Genomic DNA, 24,450 nt, shown 5'->3' on the forward strand with positions numbered 1-24,450 from the left:
CCACGCGGCATGTTCGAGTTCGAGCTGTGGGACATTCGCTTGTTGCAAGCTACATTCGTGCCTTTGACACTTTCCTCTCGTCCATGAGACACCACCAAGTACTCTGTCTTGCATGCATGCTGTCTGTCTGTCTTTTCTGCATGTTGTCCAAGGCATATCTCGGTAGGGACCCCCTTGAAACCTGTAATCCGTAGTTCCCTAGTTAAGAACGGGTTAAAGATTGTTAATAAAAACATTGTCGTGAATTTTGCTTGTGTTGTGGTCCCCCGATGTTCTCCAATAAATGTGGTTGATTCGGATGAAGTTGCCGCTATGGATTAATTCGTGTCGCGTCGAGGAACGCCAGTCATCCAGAGATAACACCGGTCAATGAGATCCGTTCGATTGGCATATAAAACCAAAATGGTTACAGACTGGCAGAAAATGCTCGGCATCTGACAAAACCAGTCTGTAACCGGGGGTTCTATTTCCCCAACTGGCAAGGTCCAGGATTACGTTGGTATCGCGATTGAAGACATGTGACCCGAGGCCTGTGCTGAGCCAGCTGGCATTATAAATCCCGGAGACGGCGGTGGTGAGGGTGGCGCCTAGAGTCGGGTGAGAATCATGCCACCCCGGATCCGCAACAATATATACACACACATATCTGAATGCAATAAATTTGGTGGACCCATCATGTTGACCCTGGTATACTGAATATATATAACGTGTTAACATTGAAATAAACATGTAAATACAACAAATGCAGTGTAAGTTAAACAAGCAGAGAGTTGGTGTCAAAGCCACCCAATGCTCGCCTGTTTATACATTTATCGTTTTTAAAAGACTAGTCTAATAATATTTTTTTATAAAGCATTGCAGTGAAGTCTGATCCAAATAATTTTAAAGCAATATCTGTATTTGTATATTGTAATCAGTAAAAAATAGTGTGGTAGATAAAAACATTAGAAAGGAAAAAACTTTAACGTTGATGTGCTCCAAAAAAGTTAAGTTCAAAACGGGTCAAAAATTAAAAAAATTTATTTTTAAATTTCAACTTCACTACATCAATGATATACCCCAAAGGAACCTCCATGCCAAATATCAGCATCCTAGTACACATATTAAATGAATGGCAAGCTTTTAAATAACTTGCACCAAAAACTTTAACGTTGATGTGCTACAAAAAAGTTAAGTTCAAAACAGGTCAAAAATTAAAAAAAAATTGACATTTTTTTATTTCAACTTCACTACACCAATAGTATACCCCAAAGGAACCTCCATGCCAAATATCAGCATCCTAGTACACATATTAAATGAATGGAAAGCTTCTAAATAACTTGCACCAAAAACGTTAACATTTTCACGCTCACGCTGACGCTGACGCTCATGCCGGGGTATCGCTATAGGTCTCTGTTCTTCGAACAGGCGAGCTAAAAACACAAGAGTTTATTACCTTTTAAATGTATTACAAAATAGCGAGGTGAGTGAGAATAAGAACACTGTGTACTCGCCCGTACTGTACTCTGCCGCCATAAATAGAAACCACAAGACTTAGCTCGGGATGGTGATGTTAGACGGGAGAGTATGGAACAGTGGAAGGGTGAGCGGTAAGTGGGGAAGAGTGACCGGCGAGTGGGGAGGGGGGAGCGGGGAAGGTGATTGGAAAAGCAACATTAGCTTTACGACGAAGTCACCTGCAGCATTGCCATAATGGAGAAGAGAAGGGTAACAGTAATACAATCCTTAACCATCTTTCCTCGAATCTCGATCTTCTCTGCTGGGACAGGAGGCTGCAAGGTACGGTATCCACTCCCAGAATAATCCTGTCTCGCCGGTGTTAAAAAACTTGCTTTGGCACCTCAAATTGTTTCATGAACCACAGTTGAAGATGTACATTTGAGAATGAAGTATTTGAACGGGGATTCGAGTCCGGGTGTCAGGAATTAGGAGTTTGAGAATGGGTGTTCGAATACCGAGTTGGAAAATGAAGGTTTGGGAATGAGGTTTGAATATGGAGTTGGAAAATGAAGGTCTGGGAATGAGGTTTGACGTTTGAGTACAGAGTTGGATAATGAGGGTTTGGGAATGAGGTTTGAAGGAAAATGAAGGTTTAGGAACGAGAAAGAGTACATTGGGGAAGGTTCTACCAACAATCATTGACCCCATCGTGGTGGACTGTACTGTACAGATACCGCATTTTCACCTTGAGCCAATCGATCTCCCAACTCGATATTTTCACCCAACGTCCATAACCTTTCTCTGCCTTTTTGCACAACTAACTTTGTCCATCACTTTATGTTTGGGCTCATTAAAAACGGTGCACGAAAAACACCACAAGGCTTGTAAAGGGAGGAAATTGTAGACATACGGGATGCAAACGATGACTTATCTTAGCTCAAAATCCATGATTGGCCGAAATGAAATCCCACGATAACAAAATCAGAACACAAAACGTTGACCAAGATTGGTCAAAACCTGCAATATTTGAGGGTTTACTGCACTTCAACAAAAGCGTTCTCGTTCTCTCACATTCTTTCTCTGACTCTTCGTTTATCCCATCCCATCTGCAGCTATCCTCCCCTCATCTTAACCCTGGTATACTGAACCATGTGGACAGTCAAGCATGGTCAATCAACTTGCTTTCTCAATGTGTAAGGTTGACCCAATTGAAGGCAAATTGAGGTCACTCTTTGTGTCCATGCTAAGACAAGACAGAACACATCAAGCATAATTTGCAGCCTCTCTTCACACTGTTGGAGATAAGAGAGAACCAGTGTTTGTCTTCAAATCTCATGTATCCAACCCATTTTGCTCTGTCTCCACCTTACCCCTTCTGTATCTACTGCCTCCTTGAATTTGTATCTTTCACATCTGAGAAGGTAGAGAGAGTTCTGTTCAAGCTCAACTCTTCATTGACGACAGCCCAGGTGCCATCACTGTCTATAATCTCAAATCCTGCCCTGATGCTCTTGCTTTGCTGCCTGCTTTCTTCAGGCTGTCCTTTCCTTTGACCACCTCCTATCTGACTGAAAGTCCACAAGCACAGTTCCATTCACAATAAGTTGCAATAACAAATCCTCTTCTCCTATAAAGTATAGACCAATAAGCTTCAAATTCTTAGTAAATTGATTGAATCCATAATCTCTGCTGATGTCAAGTCTTTCCCATTTTCAAAGAGCCTAATCTCTGACTATTGGCTTCACTGAGGTCCCAGTCATTCAAGTGTGGATATGCTCCTGCTTCTTTCTCAGCAATAGTCAGACGCCATCCATCAATCACAATTAAGAGGTGTGAACCATCTCTTTGGACATTTCTCAGGCATTCGACACAGTTTGGTGTCCTGCTCTGTTTGCAAAGCTCATTGCCTGTTGCATACAAGGTTGTCTTCATACTTAGACAATTTACTCCACTCGCACAATCAATGCATTGTGATCAATGGTACACTCTCCTTTCCCCTCCAAGTGGAAGCAGGAGTGGCTCACAACAGTGTTTTTAGCCCAGTGTTATTCCTCATTTCCATAGATGTCCTCTCTGAGGCTTCGAATAACCCTGTTCGTTCATGTAAATGACTTCACATTGTGTCAAAAGGTATCCTATCCGACTTACAGGCAGAAAGTTGCTGCATCACTCTCTGCTGGTCTAGACTTGATTAGATGCTCATTTAAACAAATAATCACAGTTTGTTCTTTCATCCCACAAATTCTCGAGCTCCTCCACTTGATACTCTATCCAAAAAAATCTCAGTCACACCCCAATAATCTGGAAAGATCATCAAATGAACTCAAATATATATTTCCATGATCAGCTACAAGAAGGAGTTCAACCGGGCGCAGTGGCGTGCGCCTGTAATCCGGCTACTTGGAGGCTTGGGTTGGAGGATCGCTTGAGGATGGGAGCTCTGCACTGGGCCATGCTATGAGAGGGTGTAGGGCAGCCCGGAATCATGGCGAAACCCAATCCTTCTCCCTGTGTCGTAAGAGGCAACCAGGGTTGTGTCAGGAAGGGCATCCGATGTAAAACCTATGCCAAATCAGTATGCGGATCATAACGGATGATCCGCTGTGGCGACCCCTAACGGGAGCAGCCGAAAGATGAACAACTACTAGAAGGAGTTCATCGCTTCTTGAACTTTTTGGCCCCACCATATAAGCAAAGCTGGGATCCAAAACGAGCCCAAGACTGGGCATCCTCCATCATTCTCAGTCCTCCCTCGAAAAACACGCCACTTACAGCTCAAAAGGTTTTTTGTTCATTGTGCAATAGAGAACTGCTCTTCCCTATACGCTGGTACTCCAGAATCACATTTCTATATCTTTTTCTGTCTCCCTGTCTCTATATCTTTCTCTCTCTATATTCCTGGTATCTCCCATAAGGATGTAAAAGTGTAAGATTTGTTGTTCTCACATCGCTGAAAGGTTGGTGGCCTGTTTTTTGTTATTGGTATAAGCCATTGACCACTTCTCCAGTCGAGCTCCCTCTCATCTCTCAACCTTCTGACTTTCCCCTGATCCTTTAAGACATGTGCATTCTTCCATTAACTGCCATCTGGTTAAACCCCCAAAATCCAGGCTTATTGCCCACCTCCACTCTTTTCTTCCTCTTTTATGACATTTATAGAACTGCCTTCTGGGGGCATTTCAATCGCAGTCTTTCATCCAGAGTTTCAAGTAAGTGGTTCACCACCTTCTCTTGTCATCTCATATTCTTATCCACAATCTTTTCTACCCGATTAACTCTAAATCACCCAACCATTGAACTTACAGGTTACTACATTTCCTCCGTTCCTTGCTCTCTTTTTCTTTTTGTTCATTTGCTCGGTTTTTTTTTTTCAAACTTGGGGTTTCACATTCCCCCCCCTCCTCCCCTTGCCCCGACTGCAAGTACATTACACTCTGGAGCCAATCTGACCCTTCAATAAGCCTAGATCTTGTGAAAAACCAACAGGGTAAATAGATTTGTTCGCCACATTATCAGAGCAGTGTCAAGATATTTGAAAACAAATGTATTGTTATGAAAAAGGTAATTTTTGCATGTATTGAAAGGCTGTTAATAGAAGAAACAAAAATAAGGGAACGAACACACGATTTCCACATAATTACGACCAAATTTTTGCATATGCATTGGTAGTACCCAGGGTCAGGTGGTAGGCACAACGAAGCCCCCTCCCCCCCTGTGAATTTATATTGAACAGTTCTATAGAATGTTGTCCTAAAGTTCCGCTGAATTTCGAAAGAACATTTTTGCCAGGTTAAAGCATGGAATTTTCTCAATAATCACATATATCAATTACATTTTCCCTTGTCCTTTACAAAGGGTGTAGGAGCTCCTTGTGAGCCAACTGTGTCTGTGGACATCCTCCTGCAGTTGTGTTACTTTTTTGGGGGAGGTTGGTGGCAGGATTTGAACTCCGGCCACCGTAAAACCCTTCCCTCCGCAAAACACAAGAAAAATGCAAAGAAAATTGAAAACCCACTCCATGGGAGTACCTACTGTGCAGCTGACCTCTGCAGGACAACTCACCAGATGACAGGATTGGGGCAAAGCCTTTGGGACCCCCACTCTTTGATGATGGGAGTAAAACCATGGGGTAACCTTCCTAGGTGAGATTGCGGTAGTGTGTGCCGGGGTGGTGCTGAGGTGTCATCAACTAGAAAGTGGTCTACTTGGGTTAACCTGAAGTGGTCCCTTCGGGTGGGTGCTTGGGATGTCCTATCGCTAAGAGATGATGATCACCTGTCTCTGTTATCATCTGAGCTCAAGTGTTTCAACAATCGGCATTGCAGCTCTCTCTGAGGTTCGGAGACCGGATAGTGGTGAGATCATGGTGGATGGTTACACCGACTATTGGTCTGGTCGCTATGATGGATAGCATGCCCAAGGATTTGCTGCAGCTGTGTCCAATAAGCTGAATCCCATGATAATTGAGATAACACCGGTCAACGAGCGTATTATGAGACGAAGGATTCATCACTCCTTGGGTGTCATTTCCCTGGTCTCTGTATATGCTCCAACTGAGGCAAGTGATTTCACCGTGAAGGACGCATTCCATGTCATGCTTGAGCCTGTGGTTGATCAGTGCCCCAGGCGATATATTCTTTTAGTCTTGGGGGTTTTCAATGCATTGACTGGAACTGATAGGGATGGTTATGAGACATGTGTTGGTCCCCATGGGTCTGGAATTGTGAACCAGAACAGCACCAAGTTATTTGACCTTGCAAGAAGTCATGGACTTAGGGCGGCCGGTTCATGGTTTCAGCGCCCTTTACTACTCATTTATTTTTCAAATAAATTATGTGGGACTAATCATAACACCATTATCTGTATTAATCTGTAATTCTGTTTCTTCCAAAAGTAAACAATATGTATCAACTTCTTCACTCTCTTCTCTTCCAATGTATAGGGAAGTATCCACTTGATTAGACTTTATAGTTTCCTTTTGAGCACTCAGATCAATCGCATAGTTTGTATACAGACTTTTAAATGCTGTCATTTCCAAAATGGGTTCTTTATTTCCATTGCTTTCACACACCTTTTGGTAAGACTTGTATGCTTCAGCATAATCATTTTTTCCCCAATTAATTTCCAATCTATCTCGTGGATAAAATGTTTCATCTAGAGAAACGCGAAGTTGTTTCACCTTAGCATTATCACTCAATGCATTATTCTTATCAGTTGCAGTATCACCATCTGGTTTTTAAAAAAATGAGCCACAGATATCGTGGCTTTCCTTCCGGAACACCCAAATTCCACGTGTAAGTGGTTTGGTTCAGTTTAACGTGTTGGCATCTTCTTTTAAGGTATGATACATTGAGTGGTTTCTTTGAGTTAAGTCTTCTATTCAACATCTCTTCTGTTTTAAGATTAGGAGTATATTCACTAATATACCAACTAATTTCATCAATTAGAAATTTATTCTGATTACCAAAAGCACGAGCAAAAGCAAAAAGCAATCTATTTTCATTATCATTCCTTTGCAGTTGAAATCTAATTTTCAGACCATACAGAACTTTATCATGATCACAAAATCGAAATATACCTTTAAGAGGAACTGCCACAGTAAAACTATTACCTGCTTTTGTATCATCATTATACATTCCTTTTCTTTGACTATATCCAGGGTCTTTGTTTGTTCCCGTTGCCATATCAGGAATAAAACCTTCAACAACTCCCTTTCCCATTCTATCAGTAAATGAATATAGTGTAAATTTCATCATTTTAGATGTAGCAGAGACATAATCAACCGCTTCAACTTCTTGCGTTCCAATGTACAAACGAACACTATCAAACATTTTCCAGAAGAAATCATTACCCTTAGCACCCTTAGCGAATGTAAATTTACACAACAAGAAACTTTTGGCTAGATTCAAATAAGTTTGTTGATGATTTATTTCAAAACTTTTTGTTCCATTTGTATTCCAGTCTGTTCCAGTTATTGCATTTACCTTGAAGTAGTCTTCTTTTTTAGTGGAGTTTGAGATGACAATTGGATCATCCAAATCATAGATACTATCAATTGCTTCCATACTTGTATCTATTCAGGAAAAAAGATGTTAAAACTTTTGAAACCCTGACCCAAGTATTTGAATTATTTTCTGTCATTCTTGGGGAGACAACTGAGTTTTGCCTTTCTTAACTTATTTTATTGCTTGCAATTTATGAGATTCCTTTTGGGCATCTTTTATACTTTTTATAGCACCCGCTACATTTTCCACAGCAGAAGCAGTTGAACCAATTAGTTCTTTATGTTTAAGAATAGTTGAACCGATACCCATGAGAGTATCAATTATCCTATCTCCTATTTTCTAAATTGATGTCCAACACCCATTTGTCTCTTAGGTTTATAATATCCTCTACCAAGATACATACCTTCACCCTTGTAGTATGGCGAAAGAAACATCCCATCCCCTGTAATTATTTTATATTTTCCCAACTCGTGTTTCCTCACAATAACCATCGTATTTATTTATTGGAAAACTTCACGTAGGTGAATTCTGATGGATATGATTTCTCCATTAAAATAAATCATGTGATTATCTTCGTCGGTTATCCCAAAATTTACTCTGTATATGTTTTTTCTTGACACAGGTAGATAAACCAGATTTTTGGGTTCCATGTTGAATTTATAACCAATTGGGGTTGAGTATGCACTGAATGAAAGTATTGTATGGTTCTTATTCCATAATTATAAGCACCATCAATCAAATCACAGTGAAATAATACAGAATTTATGCCTGAGGATATTTGAACGACATTATCACTGCAAAACGTCCCATTAATTTCAATCTTTTTTGAGGAGAAACCCAATAACTCTCTAAATGAATTATCCATTGTGAAATCAACCTTGTAGTTATTTTTAAGTTTAATAGTTGATTTTGAAGTATGTTTTTGAATAACTATAACAATATTTTTGGTTCATCACCCTGTTCTTTCATAAGGCGAGCAATATCGGAAGATATTTGAGAAATTACATATGCTCAGAGTGAAACTGTTATCGCTTTGTATCCACTTCCCGGATTATAACTAAACTTGTCATTTTTCTTGGTGATATTAAACAAGGTATTAAAGTTTCCATGGACAATAAAGACGCCTCATATTCTTTTGTTGCATCAAATTGTAGTGGGTATGGGAATGAAGATGTGTGGTCGCTTGTTGTGAAATTAAAACTAAGGATTGTGCTTCTTATGTTATTTAATACGGGATAAAATGTCTTTGTATTGACATTTATTAATTATTTTCATGTTCATCAACTGGTCTAAAATGGCTGATGCTTCATTAAAACAATTGTTATTTCCAGCCTTCTTACTACCTAACAGCAATAACAGTCTATTAACTAATTCTGATGGGTTATTTGGAAGAAAACTAACACCTGAACCAAGCCTACTTAAAGCCTGAATAATGTGTTTCTCCTTCTCATTCTTCCTACTTTTACCAGATAGACTAACCCTATAATTAAGAGAGTCCAGCAGATCAATATATACTCTATCATCCTTATTTTTCATATCCAATGGTTTATCAAAATACTTTGATTCATCCCTCACAGTTGAACCTTGTTTTCCATCTTTTGTTCGAAGAAACATTGATCTCAGAGTTAGTTTAACAGGGGGTTGAGCAGAACTCAAGAACCTTAATTCATCATTAAATATCAATCCCTTTTCTTGAACAAGATGAAATATTGCTGGTTGTTCTGTTGGAATGAGTTCTGCTTTGGTTTTTGAATCCACTGAATATTCATTGTTTTGAAGAGCCTTCACAATATAATCAGGGGGTTGGTTAATCTCTTCCAGTTGTTGAAATAATCCATCATCATATTCTAATTCTCCTACATGCTCTAATTCTTCCTCCGTCATTTGACTGAAATCTTTTAACATTTGAAGTTCTTTAGGAGTATATTCTATTGTGGGAACTGTAGAAGCATCTATAAATTTTCCTTGGGAAGTTTATAAAAGTGTTTTAAAATTTTTATCTTGTTTTCTTTCAAATCCTTCTTCACCCATGAGTTTCTGCCTGCGTTTCTTCTTTATGTCTTCCTGTTGTTTTACAGCTTTTGAAACCAACTTTTGATGCTCCTTAAATATTCTTGCTCTTGCTTTCGCATCCATTTATTTATTGGAAAATATCATTCACTGAATTATAAAGGCCAACAGGGAAATTTTCCTTTTCTTCATCATTAAAGTAGATGTGTTCAAATAAATCATTTTCTTTAAATATTTCATCAAATTCTTTATCAACATTAATACGAGTTGTAATTTCTTCTTCACTAATACTTGTATCTCTGCTTTTCATACGTTTGCGTTGAGTTTCTTCATCAACATCAAAACCGAATGATGAAATCTTAACCCCATTACCACTCAGATGTTTAATAATGTCTCATTCCTTCTGGATTAGTGTCTAATATCCCAAGACCACCAGATTTTAGTTTCTTTTACTCACTCTTACAATGTGAATATTTTGTTGTACCAAGAGAAACTTCCTCAAATATTTGGCCTTCATTCCTCAATTGCATATGTTCCTCTACTGAAATATAGTAATAATCTTCACCTTCTACTTCTCCAGGTCTGATTGCTCTCGTTGTTGTTGATACAATACGAACTACATGGTGCTTTTTAAGCATATTTACAACATTCTCATTTATATTATTCAAGAACCTTAGTTTATGATAATTTTTTCAAGAAGCACATTTACCCACAAGAGTTATAATAATAGTTGCCATTTATATATGTCATTGTTTATAAAATAAAAAAGATATCCCTTAATATCTCATCTTGTTTCACAACAATATATTTATATTTTTCAGTCATGTGCTTCATATAATCCCCGAATTCCTTTTTACTACATAATGTGGAACAATTGTCTCTCCAAAAATTGTTGATATATCTATTGAATTTAACTTGAATAAAATAAAAGTATTAGCATTGTTTCTTATTGAGCGACGAGGGAGTTGAAAGTATGATTGACAAAGATAAATACAATTACAAGAAGAATGTCTCCCTCTTGTGTAGTAGATATCCATTACCGTTTGGTTTCTCTCATAAACACAATCATCAAAGATAACGAGGTTCTTTTTTGATTTATCCAAATCTTGGGGAGAAGGTATATCATCCGTATTATCACTAAGAATACAGGTTATCGGCTTTGATTTCTTTTTATATCTCTGTGCATCACAAAATAGTTGTATTATATCTTCAATGTTGTAATCGGTTTCTTTAAACTTCAAAACAAACTAAATGATTATATCTTCTTTTTAAAGACCAGCATTAAAACATTGTGAGAGTAGTTGATACTCAGGTTGAAAACTCGACTTTGTGAAAATTATTAAATTATCATAATCTAAAAAGTTGGGAGTAAGGAGCATCTTTAAAAGTGAGCAGGTTTTTCCACATCCGCTTGAACAAACTTTGAGACATCTTAATGAATTTAGAAGATTTTTATGGTTGTTAAATTTTATCTTATTTTCCCAAATGGGTAAAAAAATCATTCATTTATATATTTGGAAAACAGGTTATTTAATTTTTTATTGACTTTTTTGGAAACTATGTTTTATCCAAAGTTCAGGTTTAATTTCAAGATAATCCATTATTTTATTGATACAATATCTTATGTTGATATTTCCCTGAAAATGACAATCGTTAATAATATAAATCATCAATCCACGAAAAATGGTCGTCATTTGTTCAGTCTCTTCTCTTGTAAGAAAAGGTGTATTATCACCCTCATACTTTACATTCATTTCTCGAATCAATCTTGTAAAGCAATTCATTTTTGGTGTAAATCTCAAAGAATTATATTCCTTTTTTATTATCATTACCATCCATATCTATATACTTTTTTTCATTAACAGATTCAACTACTGCATTTTTTATGTTAAAGGTAATTTTAAAATGGTCCTTAGCTACTATTGAACGAAATGTCATTTCACCTGATATATTAACATCCTTTATTTCATCAGGATTTACATCGTTAGGTTTGTTGAAAAAAAGTACAAATTTCTCCTTGCATATTACAGATGGTCTTTTCTTTTCCTTCTAAAGCTTCATCCATAAGGTGTTTCTTTTTTGTTACTTTTTCTTGTTTCATTGCTTTTTCTACTTTTGAATATATTGCCAGAAGGAGAGGAGAAACTTTTGTTAGAGCTACTTTAATTGATGTTCTTCCACATATACTAAAAGCCCTTCCACTGAAGGAAATTGAAGAACTCATATTATTCACCATAATTGTTTTTATCCAATAGTTGTTATATTTATCTTTATTCAATTTTACATCCTCCACATATTTCTCAGTATCTTTTACAAATGAAGAGATTGATTGAAACTTGTCTTTTGTGTCTTGATACATTGTATTTATTAAGTGAAAAAAGTTGGAGGATAAAATGGTTTTAAGCACAGATTCACCTATAGATTAAACGGAATTTTCATCAAGAAAATTTTATTTTAAGCAAAGTCTTGTTGTATAAATATGGTGAATACCACGGACTGCGATGTTTGTAATCATGAATACAAATGTTATAAAAAACACCTTCAAACCAACAAAGACAGATTCAATCTTTTCAGACAAATATCAAAACTTGACCAAGAAACAAAACATTGTGATAGATGTGATCATGATATTCTTAATTTTTTTTTATAAGAAACATCTTCAATCAAGCAAGCACAAGAACAATGAAGAAAGGGATGGTGCCACTAAATTCTCCATTGAAAACACTGATGGGGAATTGAAAGGACATATACAAATAAGATTTTTCGCTTTCAAGACCCTGGACCATCTTCAATAATTCAAGCTGTTGATATGGTTAAACAAAGTATTGAAACTATAATTAAAAACACATTAAGTGAAATTAAAACTTTTAAGTTTTATATGGGAGTAAAATTGAATATGGTAAGAGAAGGTGATGAAAGTACTCCCTATATGAGGACAAACCCTCACTATATGTCATCATTTCAAGATTTTGTAAGATGTGATGTTTACGATGAACTCCAGAGACAAGAACAAGATGTTGTTAACACTATAGTTGGTAGTGGGTTTGCTATTACAAAAATTATCTTTTTAGATATGCACATCTTAAAATAAGATCCTCTTCAAGCTTCTTCTTATATTGATTTGCCAAATGAGATAAACTTAAGAAAGTGGTTGTTTATATTCAAAACAAAGATAATAAATGTTTTCTATGGTCTGTTCTTGCTCACTTCCATCCTCCACAATGGAAACCTGAAAGGGTTGAACATTATGAGAAATACGTGAATACATTAAATGTTAAAGATTTAAACTTTCCAATGTCATTGAGAGATATTTCTAAATTTGAGAAAATGAATAATCTATCTGTTAATGTATATGGATTAACGGATACAAACAAAGTCCAGATATGAAAACTTTCAAACAACTATAAAAATGATGAAACACATTTACCTTCTCGACTTTACTTCAAAGGAAAAATCACATTCTGCTATCAAAAATTTATCAAGATTAAACAAATCACAACTATACAAGAGAAAATGTAAAACGTATCCTTGTAAGAAATGTCTCAACTCATTTCATACAAAAGAACGATTAAATCAACATTCGAAATATTGCAGTAATCATAAATCAACCGTAATCAATTTGCCAAAAGCAGGTTCAAACATATCATTGAAAGATTTTAACACATCTATAAAACATCCGTTTGTGATAGATGCTGATTTTGAAAGTATTCTTGAAAAGATAGATACTGTTTCTCCAAATCCAAATAAATCATACACAAATAAATATCAAAAACATACTCCTTGTGATTTCTGTTATTATATCATATCATCTGTTGGTGATGAATACAACAAGTTAGATCTTTATAGAGGAGAAGATGCCTCAGAGGAGTTTGTAAGACGATTGGAAAAAGACTCTATAAGACTAAGAGAAATAATGGTGAAAACCTGTATACCAATGTCATTAACAAAGGGAGAGAAAAAGGAATTTAGAAAGAACAGTATCTGTCATATTTGTGAGGAGAAAATTGAGGGAGAGGTCAAAGTTAGGGATCATTGTCACCTTACTGGAAAATATAGAGGTCCAGCTTATTCCTGTTGTAATCTTAATTACAAGCCCCCAAACTTTATTCCTGTCTTTCTTCACAACATTGATCACTTTGACACACATCTATTTATAAATGAACTTTCAAAGACCTCTGGAGATATTTCTGCCATTCCAAACACAGATAAAAAATACATCTCATTCACAAAAACAATTCATACATCCCCCATTACCCATATCAGATTTCTTAACACATCCAAGTTTACGGCAAGTCCATTATCTCACTAAGCATCAAATATTAAAAACTTAACGAATCTTAAATCACATTTCTCAAATCAAGAAGAGATTGATCTCTTATCACAAAAGGGAATATATCCGTATGACTACATGGATTTATTTGAGAAGTTTAAAGAAATACAACTTCCTTCAAGGGAAAGTTTTTATTGCAAGTTGAATAAAACTCATATTTCCGATAGAGATTATACACAAGCTAAAAGGGTTTGGGAGAAGTTTAATATAAAGAATCTTGGAGAATATCATGATTTGTATCGTAAAACTGATGTATTGTTATTGGCTGATGTGTTTGAAACTTTTAGAACAGTCTGTCATAAATAAATTCTTATGGATTTGACCCCGCTCACTATTACACACCCCCAGGTTTGGCTTGGAGGGCTATGTTAAAAATGACAAAACAGAATTTGGAATTAATCAGTGATAAAGATATGCTTTTAATGATAGAGAAGGCTAAAAGAGGAGGAATATCTCAAGTATATTCCAAGAGATATGCTAAAGCAAATAACAAATATCTTCCTGATTATAATAAGAATGAGGACAACTCTTACCTGATGTATTATCTTATCTAACAATTTGTATGGGTGGGCTATCTCAATCTTTACCTTCTGGAAAACTTAAATGGGTTAAAGAAAAACATTATGAAAAAGTTTTACAAAATATTGTTGTCTCCTCTCAAAAAGAATTGGATGAAGCTGAAGTTGGATATTATTTTGAGGTTGATTTTAAATATCCAGAAGAACTTCATAACAAACATAAAGACCTACCTGATGCCCCTGATGAAGAAAGTCCAAGAAAAGAATGGTTTAGTGATTACCAACAGTCATTTAATATAAAAGGTAAATCTACAGAAAAACTACTTACTACATTAGATGATAAAGAAAGTTATGTTTTGCATCAAAGGAACTTGAGACAATATTTATCTGCTGGGTTGAGAGTGAGGAAAATTCATCGAATTTTGAAATTTAAACAAAGTCCATGGTTAAAGAAATATATTGATTTTAATACAAAAAGGAGAATAGAAGCAAAAACAGATTTTGAGAAGGACTTTTATAAATTAATGAAGAATGCTTTATTTGGAAAGACCATTTGAAAATGTTAGAAATCGAGAAAACATAAGACTTGCTACATCTTGGAAACAGGCTTCAAAGTTAATTAACAAACCAAGTTTTGAATGGGTGGAGGTACGTCATTTTCATCGTCACATATGTACGTCATTTACTTTTTGAGATCAGATCCAAGATGGCCGACTGGCAGCCATTTTGTTACTTAAACATGTCCCCAACTATATGTTGGACATGAATGGTCCGATTTTGTTCAAACTTGGCAAATGTCACATGTCACAAATGTTCCTGTATGTCACATGACCACTCAAGTCAGTTGAGCATACACACAATTCTGGTAAATTATGGGCTCGCCCTTTAACTCCATACAACAAAATTACTGAAACCACAGGGGTTATGACATCTTATTTCTTTTTATCCTTGTTCTCTACGAGCAGAGTACCCACCCAATGGGCAATCTTGTTCCAAGCATGCAGCAGGTTCTTCTGACACACACCTTTAGTTGGGCGGTGTATAGTCAACTGACAGCTGCCTCAATCACTCCCGAAAATAAAAATAAAAAACCTGGATTACGTACATCAAGCAAAAACATACCTACTGATTATAATTCAAAATGCATAATTGCACTGAAAAACGTGGGGACAGGAATACTGTACTGTAAATGGGAGAATTTGTAATATCCTCCCCCACCTGGAGCAATGCTACACAATACACATTTACATAGAGAATTTACGTCCCCACCTCTCTCTCTCTCCCCTAAAGACCACTGGCAAAGATAAAAACACCCATATACACTAATTGGGATCATGTTGATCCAATGTAGCAAGTCTGGATGTGATCGGCTCAGAACTGTAGGAAGAGTAGCGTGACAAACAAACAGACAAACACTGGTCCATGAAATATAGTAAGGATACCTTCCTTTCCCTTCTCCCGAAATATTTTTTTAATTTTCCCACCACTCTTTCTCACATTCCCTTATATTTACCTCTCATTCTCTCCATTACCAACCCCATTATCTTCCTTTTCTCAAATGGTGTTCTCATTTTCACATTCTTCCACCTGTATGTCCATATGTAATAAGTAGACTACACGTGGTGTGCATCTTTATGTACATGGTGAACAAGAGGATTCCAGCAACAACAATAATTTTAGCCAACAACAGTTGAGTGATGGCTTTGCAGCCAGGGGGAAATTTAAATCATTCACAGTATTTCAAGGCCTCATGTGTATTTGGCACACCAAGCATTTATGTTCTATAATAAACGACATTTCCATCACATCATACTTCATCACAATTGATTGTGTTTTTATATATATATATATATATATATATATATATATATATATATATATATATATATATATACATACATACATGTATTGATTGATTGTATAATACACTGAAACTCACTAAATAGATCATATACTCCCAATTTCATCATTAGTTTAATTTATTGCGCAAAAAGTTGTGTGTATATGTTTTCTGGTTTATCTCGTTGTCCACAAGTCTCTATATTCCGGGCATGTCTGTTCGTTCACTTCATGAATAGTCTTTACATGGTTTCCAGCAAGAATAGAGAATGGCCTTTTTCACCCATCATTTTAAGCTTGCATAAATGTACAAATTACAGCTGTGAATATCTTTGCGTCATGTGCAATACAATTACGTAACTGTGCCTTCAATCATAATGGCGTGATGGAAACACTCATAACTCAGCTTACCTACAGAGTGGTAACTCCCACCGGCATGAACGGCAGGCACGAACAAGGTACGAGATCCTTCTGCTGACCCATGTTGAGAAGCGAATGATAGACATTACAATGCTCACCCCTGTTGAAATGCACCTTCCTTGATGACGTCAACATCGTGTGACAAATGTTCATGAGGCACCATAATAGCAATGAAGCATATTTTGTATAAATAAATAAATAAAATAATTTCTATCAGTAACTGTATGATTGACCACAGCTTGCTCTTTATTGTTCCTGTTGCCATTTTACAAAGTGCCCTGAATGTGTCGTTCATTTTCTTGAGCAAACCTGTGTAGTTGGCATGTACTTTATGAAAGGAGCAGTTTTAATATCAGAATAGTTTGTTTGCATTTGCTTTCTGTTCCCAATGGGTTGGACTCTTGACAGAATCAGATCCAACTAAAACTGCTGTTAATATTTAGTGCCAACAATGGGAAAGTGTATCGTGTACATCACGTCCATTGGAAGGGAAATTAAGCTATCAGTCCTGTATGGAATATGAACCTCAAAGAACCCATCATACTTTCTGGAGAGTATAATTTTGAACAAATACCCTGCCCATATTTCAGTTTCCCTTTCGAAGTCAAATAGAGTACAGTATTAACTATGGCCTTGTTTAATTAGGACACTGTATAGTTAATGATAAACTACTTTTGAAAACAGCCGCAGAAGTTTGTTTCATTCATTGCTGGCGACATGAATTATGTAATCGAGGAACTCCAAGACTTCCATGCATTTATAATGAGATCATATGATGTGCAAATATTACTAAATATAATGATTGCAAAAGTTTGTGATTTTATGAGATCATCTCATCTCGAGTCTCGAAGAAATGAACTTGTAAAATTGGTCGTAATGTCTGGATGGCTGTCCGTCTGTCCGTCCGGTCATCCGTTAACTTTTTGCTATTTTTGCAACTCCTCCCTTATCAAGCGGCTGATTGTTCTGAAACTTGACAAATGGAGACAAGATAGTCACCACTACAATCAGACGGGCTTCCATTTTTCTATTTTGGATCATGGGAGGAATTGTGGGGTGTGGGGGTGTTGTTCCACAAAACTTCATATCCCTATTTTTGCTATTCCTCCCTGATCACCCAGATGATTGTTCTGAAACTTGACACATGAATACAAGACAGTAGCCTGCACAATTGCTCAGGCTTAGATTTTCCGATTTCAGATCACGGGGGGCTCCCAGGAGGGTTACCCCCTGAAACTTCGGATCCATACTCGTCCCTTATTTACCAACCGATTTCTCTGAAACCCGATACAACCCTTCTACTCAATAGTCCGCAGGATTTCTCCATCTTAGATTTTTCGAATTCGGATCAGGGGGCTCCCAGGGGGATTCCCCACAAATTGATTCCAGTCTAATGTCCGTGACATTTCCCAGATTTTGGATTCAGCAGATATCTGAACTACAATCTCAAGAGATGAACCGTCAGCCCACTCAGGGCTATTTATTACTAAGTCGAGGTATCTGGGACAAATAAGAGCTTGCATGTACAGGGCTAACTTTCTCAACACTAATCGTATCCTCTTTTTGTTTGTTTCAGGTGTGCAAAGTGGAGTTTCTTGTTTTGTTTGTAGATTTGGATTTAATCAAGAAAGCTCCATTTTTCAACATGTCGTGGACAACTAAAGAAAAATTGCTTTCAGTCACAATCTTCCTGAGAATGAAATCCTTCAAGAAGACTCAAAGCAAGTTCAGGAAGGAGTTTCACACTCGTGCTGCTTTTAAGGACACACGGATATTTGCCTGGCTAAAGACATTTAAAGATGGCACTGTTAACAATTTGAACAGAAAAAAATGATATGCCAATGCATTTTGGTCATCCTAAGGATGTGCTGCTCCATGGAACATTGGCGTCATTCACGATACGGTGGATAGAAGCCCGAATAAGTCTCCCAGGCACTGAAGTCAGGAGCTTGGACTTAAAGGTGAATCAGTGAAAAAAAATTGTGATCAATGACCTGAAGATCTGCAGCCGTACAAAATTCAAGGGAAGCAAAAACTAACAGCTTCAGAGGAAGAAAAGAGGGACAATGTGCCAATTGTTCACAGACAAGATAGACAAAGAGCCTGACTCCCAGGACAATGTCTGGTTTTCTGATGAGGCACAAGCCTGTTGTTGGCTTAACAGTTGAGGTGGCTGGTTTAAGATCTTAGGATCTCAAGTCCGAGCCACTTTTGTTCTGTTAAACAACACCAGGTGGGTTGACTCAGCCTATCATACTTCCGAGGTCAGCAAAATGAGTACCAGCTTACTGAACACAGGGGACACTGCATCAGCAGCACAGCCACACTCCCAGCAATGAAGCTTCTGTGGCATAAAAACCCCCTGACCAGGTGCTTGAGAGACCTCTCCACTTAGAGAAATGCACTGCCTCGGTCACAATCACGAAACATGGGATAATCAACCCTTTCTGGTTCAAGGAGAATGACAGTAAAGCATAGACTGTCAATAACATCAAGTTCAGGGAGAAGTTTCGAAGCGTCCTCGGCAGGCAGATGCAGATTGTTCCGAAGAGGGGAACAATGGTTCCAATAGGACGGAGCCACTCCCCAAACCTCAAATGTATCGCTGAACTGGGTCAACAGTCACTTTGATGACAGAATCATCAGTCGAAGATTTGATGTTGAATGAGCACCACACTCACCTGCTCTGTCACCTCCCAGATTTCTATCTCTGGAGCTATCTTAAGGACAAGATCTACAGAGGAAAGCCACGATCCATAGATGATCTCAAAGCAGCAATAACTGACAAAATCCGTTCAATCACTGCAGCCGAATGTGTCAGAGAAATAAACAATTTTGCCCATCAAAAGGAAGCCGACCTGCAGCGTAGAGGTTAACATATGAAGCATGTGCTCTAACCTCAATTAAATCAATGAAAGTAAGATATTCATCTGAAACTTTCGACAGGGATCATGAATCATGTGCTGCAAATGTATACCAAAGAACGTGTCATTTAAAGTAAAAAATAAAGGTGGTTTATTGAATTGTATGGGTACCTGTTTTGTGGTCATGTTGTATAACCAGGAAATTAGGAGACAGCAGTGAACTTTTCCATGAACTTTCCAGGCATTAGTTAACAATGTACAAATCAAGAGAATATCTGGGATTTCAACCTGGGGAGAACATCATTCGGCAAGTACTCCGATGGGAATCCCAAAAAATCCAAATCCATTGTGACCAAACTCTGTGCAGAGCATTGGTGCTGCCAAAGCAGTCTCCTGGGCAATTGTGCACAATCCTGGACAATCCTAGACATTCTCACACAAACTGAAGAGGGAAGATGTACTGTTGGAGGCATTCAGCCCACCATGCCAAAGATAGACAGCAGGCTGTGAGTGCTTGGTGGTTGGTCCGGAGGGTGAACGTGCAGCCATACCAATAGATATTCCACCGCTCACAAGCCCCGAAACAGGCCAGCACTTCATGTTCACACACAGAATACCTCTGTTCTGTATGAGTCAAAGTCTGGGAGGAAAAGGCGACAGGCTTCTTCACACCATCCTTCAGCTGCAAGAGCATGGCCCCCTTGGCAGTGGCTCATGCATCACGGGTGATGAGACTGGGACTGGTGAGGTTGAAGTGAGCCAGGATAGATGACATGGTAAGCTGAGACTGCCAGAGGTGAATGGTCTCAGCACAGGCATCCAAACACATGGCTTGTCTTTTCTGAGCAGCTGGCAAAGCGGTACCGTCATGGTGGAGTATTGGGGCAGGTACTGCAGGTAATAGACCATAATTCCCAGGAAAGAAGTGATGTGGGCTGTTGAGGTGGGCTGCAAGATTGGTGGATCACCTCAATGTTGGACTGAAGTGGGGAGATGCCCCGAGCTGATAGACAAAATCCCACAAACTCAATATCCGGCACAGCAAACACACACTTTTCACCATTCAAGGTGAGGTTGTGTTTGGCGAGCACCTCAAATACCATGTTCAGGTGCTCGTTGTGGACGGATGCGTCAGGCCCGTGTATGATGATGTTGTCTCAGTAAACGGCCACTCCTGGAATTCTGTGAGAATGGAGGACATCACTTTCTAAAAGAGCTCAGGGCCAAGCTGATTCCAAAAGGCATCTATAGTGTTGCGGAATACTTTAGTGTGGGTGACAAACTCCATAAGGTCCCTGATATCAGGGTGGAGGGCCACCTAGAGATAGCCATCAAGGTCCGGCTTCGAAAAAAATGTGGAGCCATAGAACTAGGTGGTCAGTTCCTCAGATGTGGGCAGGGGGTGTTTGCCTGTCTGGGATGACAGCCCCGTTTGCTGAATAAAGGTCCACACAGATATGCAGCCCTCCCGAGGTTTTCCTGGCAACCACCAGGTTCCAAGGGGCCACATTGATAGGTTCAATAATTACAGCTTCCAACACGAGCTTTAGTTGGCAGACACCTCGTCAAGGAGAGCGAACGGGACTCGTCACAGTGGTTGCATGACCAGGGTCGATCAGGGGGGCATCTCCTGCAGAATCAAGAAGAGGCTGGCGGTTGAAGGCAACGAGGCAGCCCAGTCCATTAAACAGTGCAGGCCATTTCTGCTTCCACGGGGAGGCGACCTGCTGAACCGCTGATCCACTGGCATCCATCAGGGAGAATCCTCACCCTGCAAAGAGGTCGAAGCCCAGGACGTTGGCACTGTGGCGGTTGATATGGAGTGAGAACACAGTCAGGCGCTTGGTTTCCCCAGCACACAGGCAGTTGGATGGTGCTCATGATGTCAATTTTGGAGCTGGCATACCTGCAGATGGCAGTGAAAGGGTGCTACAGTGGCAGGTGGGCAAAAAACTGTTTATACGCATCCAGGTTGAGTAGTGATACTGTAGCGCATGTGCAATAGCAGGGGCACACACACACACACACACACACACACACACACACACACACACACACACACACACACACACACACACACACACACACACACACACACACACACACACATCATCATCTCGCTGAACGGCACAAGTCTTGAAAGCCACCGGGCTGAAGCACACATTGTGTATAATGGTGGGTGTTGTGTGGGGAGGTTGAGCCCTTTGTCATGCTGTCATTGTGGCAGGGACAGAGCAACACGATTTGGCAAAATAATTTAGTTTGTGACAGTTCCTGCATATCTGCCCACACGCTTGGGTCCAGTTTTCTCATAGCATGGAAAGCAGAACCACAATTCCCACAGCATTCTCAGGGGCGCACACATTTCCATTGCGTTTGTTGCACGGAGGGGCCGGGGTCTGTGTCAGTGTGGCCATCGGGCTGCTGCAACATCTGCACTGCCTGCTGTGTGGCTGTGGCGTGCATCTGCAAAGCAGCTAGTTGAGTTGTGCAGTTGACAGCACACTCAACTTGAAATGCAATTTCCACAGTTTTTGAAAGGGATAAATTGTCCAGTTCTAGTAAAAGTCTCTCGCACACTTTTCGCACTTGATGCTTTTTTCATTGAGCAAGTCCCGATTTATCTCATCTCATCTCATATATTCACCCAAAACTTACAGGAGTAAGCCAAGCCTCTGATGTTCACAATGCCCTGGTGTACTGACTCACCTGGCAGTTGTTGATGCTGTCTAAAGAGAAACTGTCATAAAGAACACTCTATGGGGCAGAGAAGTCTGTTTCAAGAAGGGTCACACGGTCGAAGTGAGTGCCCAGTGTTAAAAAATATCTGCTGGCCTTCCGCACCCTGGCAGTGGAGCAGCAATCCTTTCTTTCTTGCATCGCTCACATTTTCCAAGCCGAGCATGATAATACAAGTTTCAAAGGATGGAACCCAGTGAGTCAATAGCATGGGAGATTCGTCTGGCAGAGCAAGGAAGGGACGAGGTAGGAGGAGAGGAATTTCAGCAATCTTCGTCACCAAATATTGCGTTAAAGAAGAGATGCGACCGCATCGATGAATGAAGTTGAACTGGCTGCTTAATCATGCACATAACGTGGGTTATCTCAAAAAATGGCCAGGTGTCATAAACCAGTACAGTTGTCGTAAAGCAACCGTTAACTTACAGCACTGAATTAGTTCGCACACACTTAGTTCTAAAACTACACGTGAATATACATGGCAGCTATGTTCTTATTGTAACTAATGCTGTCTCCCCCACAAACCTTGATTTACAGGTGGTGGACAAAAAAATGGAAACACCAATTTGAAGTCACTTAATATGGTGTTGCGTCACCACGTAGAGTCCACCAGCATCTGGAATTCTGCAGGAGGGATGCAGCAACATTCTTTCATGAGAGAGTAAATCAATTCACATCTGTTTGATGGAGGTGGAAAACGCTGTCTCAGACGTCATTCCAGAATATCTCATAAATGCTCGATTGGTTTCAGATCTGGTGACTGAGAAGGCCATGGCATATGTATAACATCAGTGTCATGCTCATCAAACCATTCGGCAACTACACGAGCTCTGTGGATGGGGGAATTGTCATCTTGGAAGACACCCCTCCCAGCAGGAAAGAAATGCTGCAACATGGGGTGAAGATGATCACTCAGTACGATTAAGTAGCGATTGGCATTGACCTTTCCTTCGAAGGGAATGACTTTACCCTCCACTGTTGGAACCAAGCACTCTGGGCTGTCGACTTCCTGTCGTTGGTGCCACACATGCACTCATCTGTTTGTCAAGAACATGGTGAAGGAAGATTCATCTGACCATATCACATTTCTCCACTGCTCGGTTGTCTATGCCAATGCTCTTTGCACCACTGGACTCACAAACATGCATTGCCAGGTGTGATGAGTGATTTGTGCATTGCAAGCTGACTATGGTCGCCTGCTCTGTGGAGTTCTTCGTTTTTGATGAAACGGGCTGCTTGGGCCCGAGGTTTAAATTTAGTCAATTGATCTGTAGTTCCTCGCCTGCTTTATCTTGCACTTTAAATTAATGCATGGATATTACTATCCTGAAGTATGTGCTTCCGCTCACTATTGCCCTTTGCTGAAGATGTCTTTCCCTCAGAGTTCCATGCCAACATATCCGTTGACACCGTTGCTCATGGAACATGTCTTTGTTGAGCTGTCTTTGTAACTGGAGCTTCTGCAAAACAAGCCCCGCCAATCACCCCTCTTTCAAAGTCACTGAGGTCTCCTCTTGCAGCCATGCTAGCCATAATTCTAGGCAACCAGGCCTGTGCAGCAATTTTATACATGACCCTAAGCATGCTGGGATGTTATTTGCTTAATAAACAAATGGCCACACCTATGTGGAAGCCATTGCTTTCAATATATTTGGTGTCTCTCATTTTACTCAGATGTTTCCATTTTTTGTCCACCACCTGTATATTCACGAGTTTGTGAGATTGACACTCCGATAATAGTAATGTTGAATATGCTGTCACATTGTATTTAAACCTTAAGTTTAGTAAAGTACGATTAGTATAGCAGGAAGATGGGTCCCCATACACCCGGTTGATACATTTTTCTCACTTACATTTTTATCTTGCCAAAACGAAGTTTTTGCAAGATATGTTAGTCAGCTTGTGTGTTTTTTTTTGTTTGTTTGTTTGTTTGTCTGTAATCACGTATAAAAAATTCTGCAGAGCACAGTTATCATTGGAAATTTTTGTAACTTCGCATATCAGAGGCCTATAGAGGTCCCTTTCAGCGCACAAAATCTTGAAGGTCAAGGTCAAAGGTCAAGGTCACTTTGTTGCAAATCAGGGGAGTCGACGAAACCCTTATTTTTTGAGTAATTTTGATCAGATCGTCTTCAAACGTCATGGGAATATAGTTCATGGTCTGGCGCTCAGCTGAATAATTTTTGGTGGCGATTGGCCTTGACCTTCATGGTTAGCGCCGAAGGTCAAACATTTGACCCCAAGGTCAAATTTTCAAGTTTTAGGAACCATATCGTGTAGTACCT

General features: G+C 39.0%; 1 long non-coding RNA gene and 1 pseudogene across 1 annotated transcript in view; one reads left to right on the plus strand and one right to left on the minus strand.

Annotated features, from left to right (window-relative positions):
- The first annotated feature begins 3,804 nt into the window (after nucleotides 1–3,804).
- Nucleotides 3,805–3,945, plus strand: LOC147023541 (signal recognition particle RNA; annotated as a pseudogene).
- A 7,193-nt stretch (nucleotides 3,946–11,138) lies between these two features.
- LOC147023542 (uncharacterized) overlaps nucleotides 11,139–24,450 on the minus strand; it is a 28,733-nt gene continuing 15,421 nt past the window's right edge. The window contains exon 3 of the long non-coding RNA XR_015060269.1: nucleotides 11,139–12,684. This is a non-coding gene — a long non-coding RNA (uncharacterized LOC147023542). The remainder of the gene's footprint in view (nucleotides 12,685–24,450) is intronic.

This window comes from Eptatretus burgeri, chromosome 7, assembly GCF_056783735.1.
Source record: "Eptatretus burgeri isolate ZD-2024b chromosome 7, Ebu_testis_v1, whole genome shotgun sequence".
NCBI classification, from domain to species: Eukaryota; Metazoa; Chordata; class Myxini; order Myxiniformes; family Myxinidae; genus Eptatretus; species Eptatretus burgeri.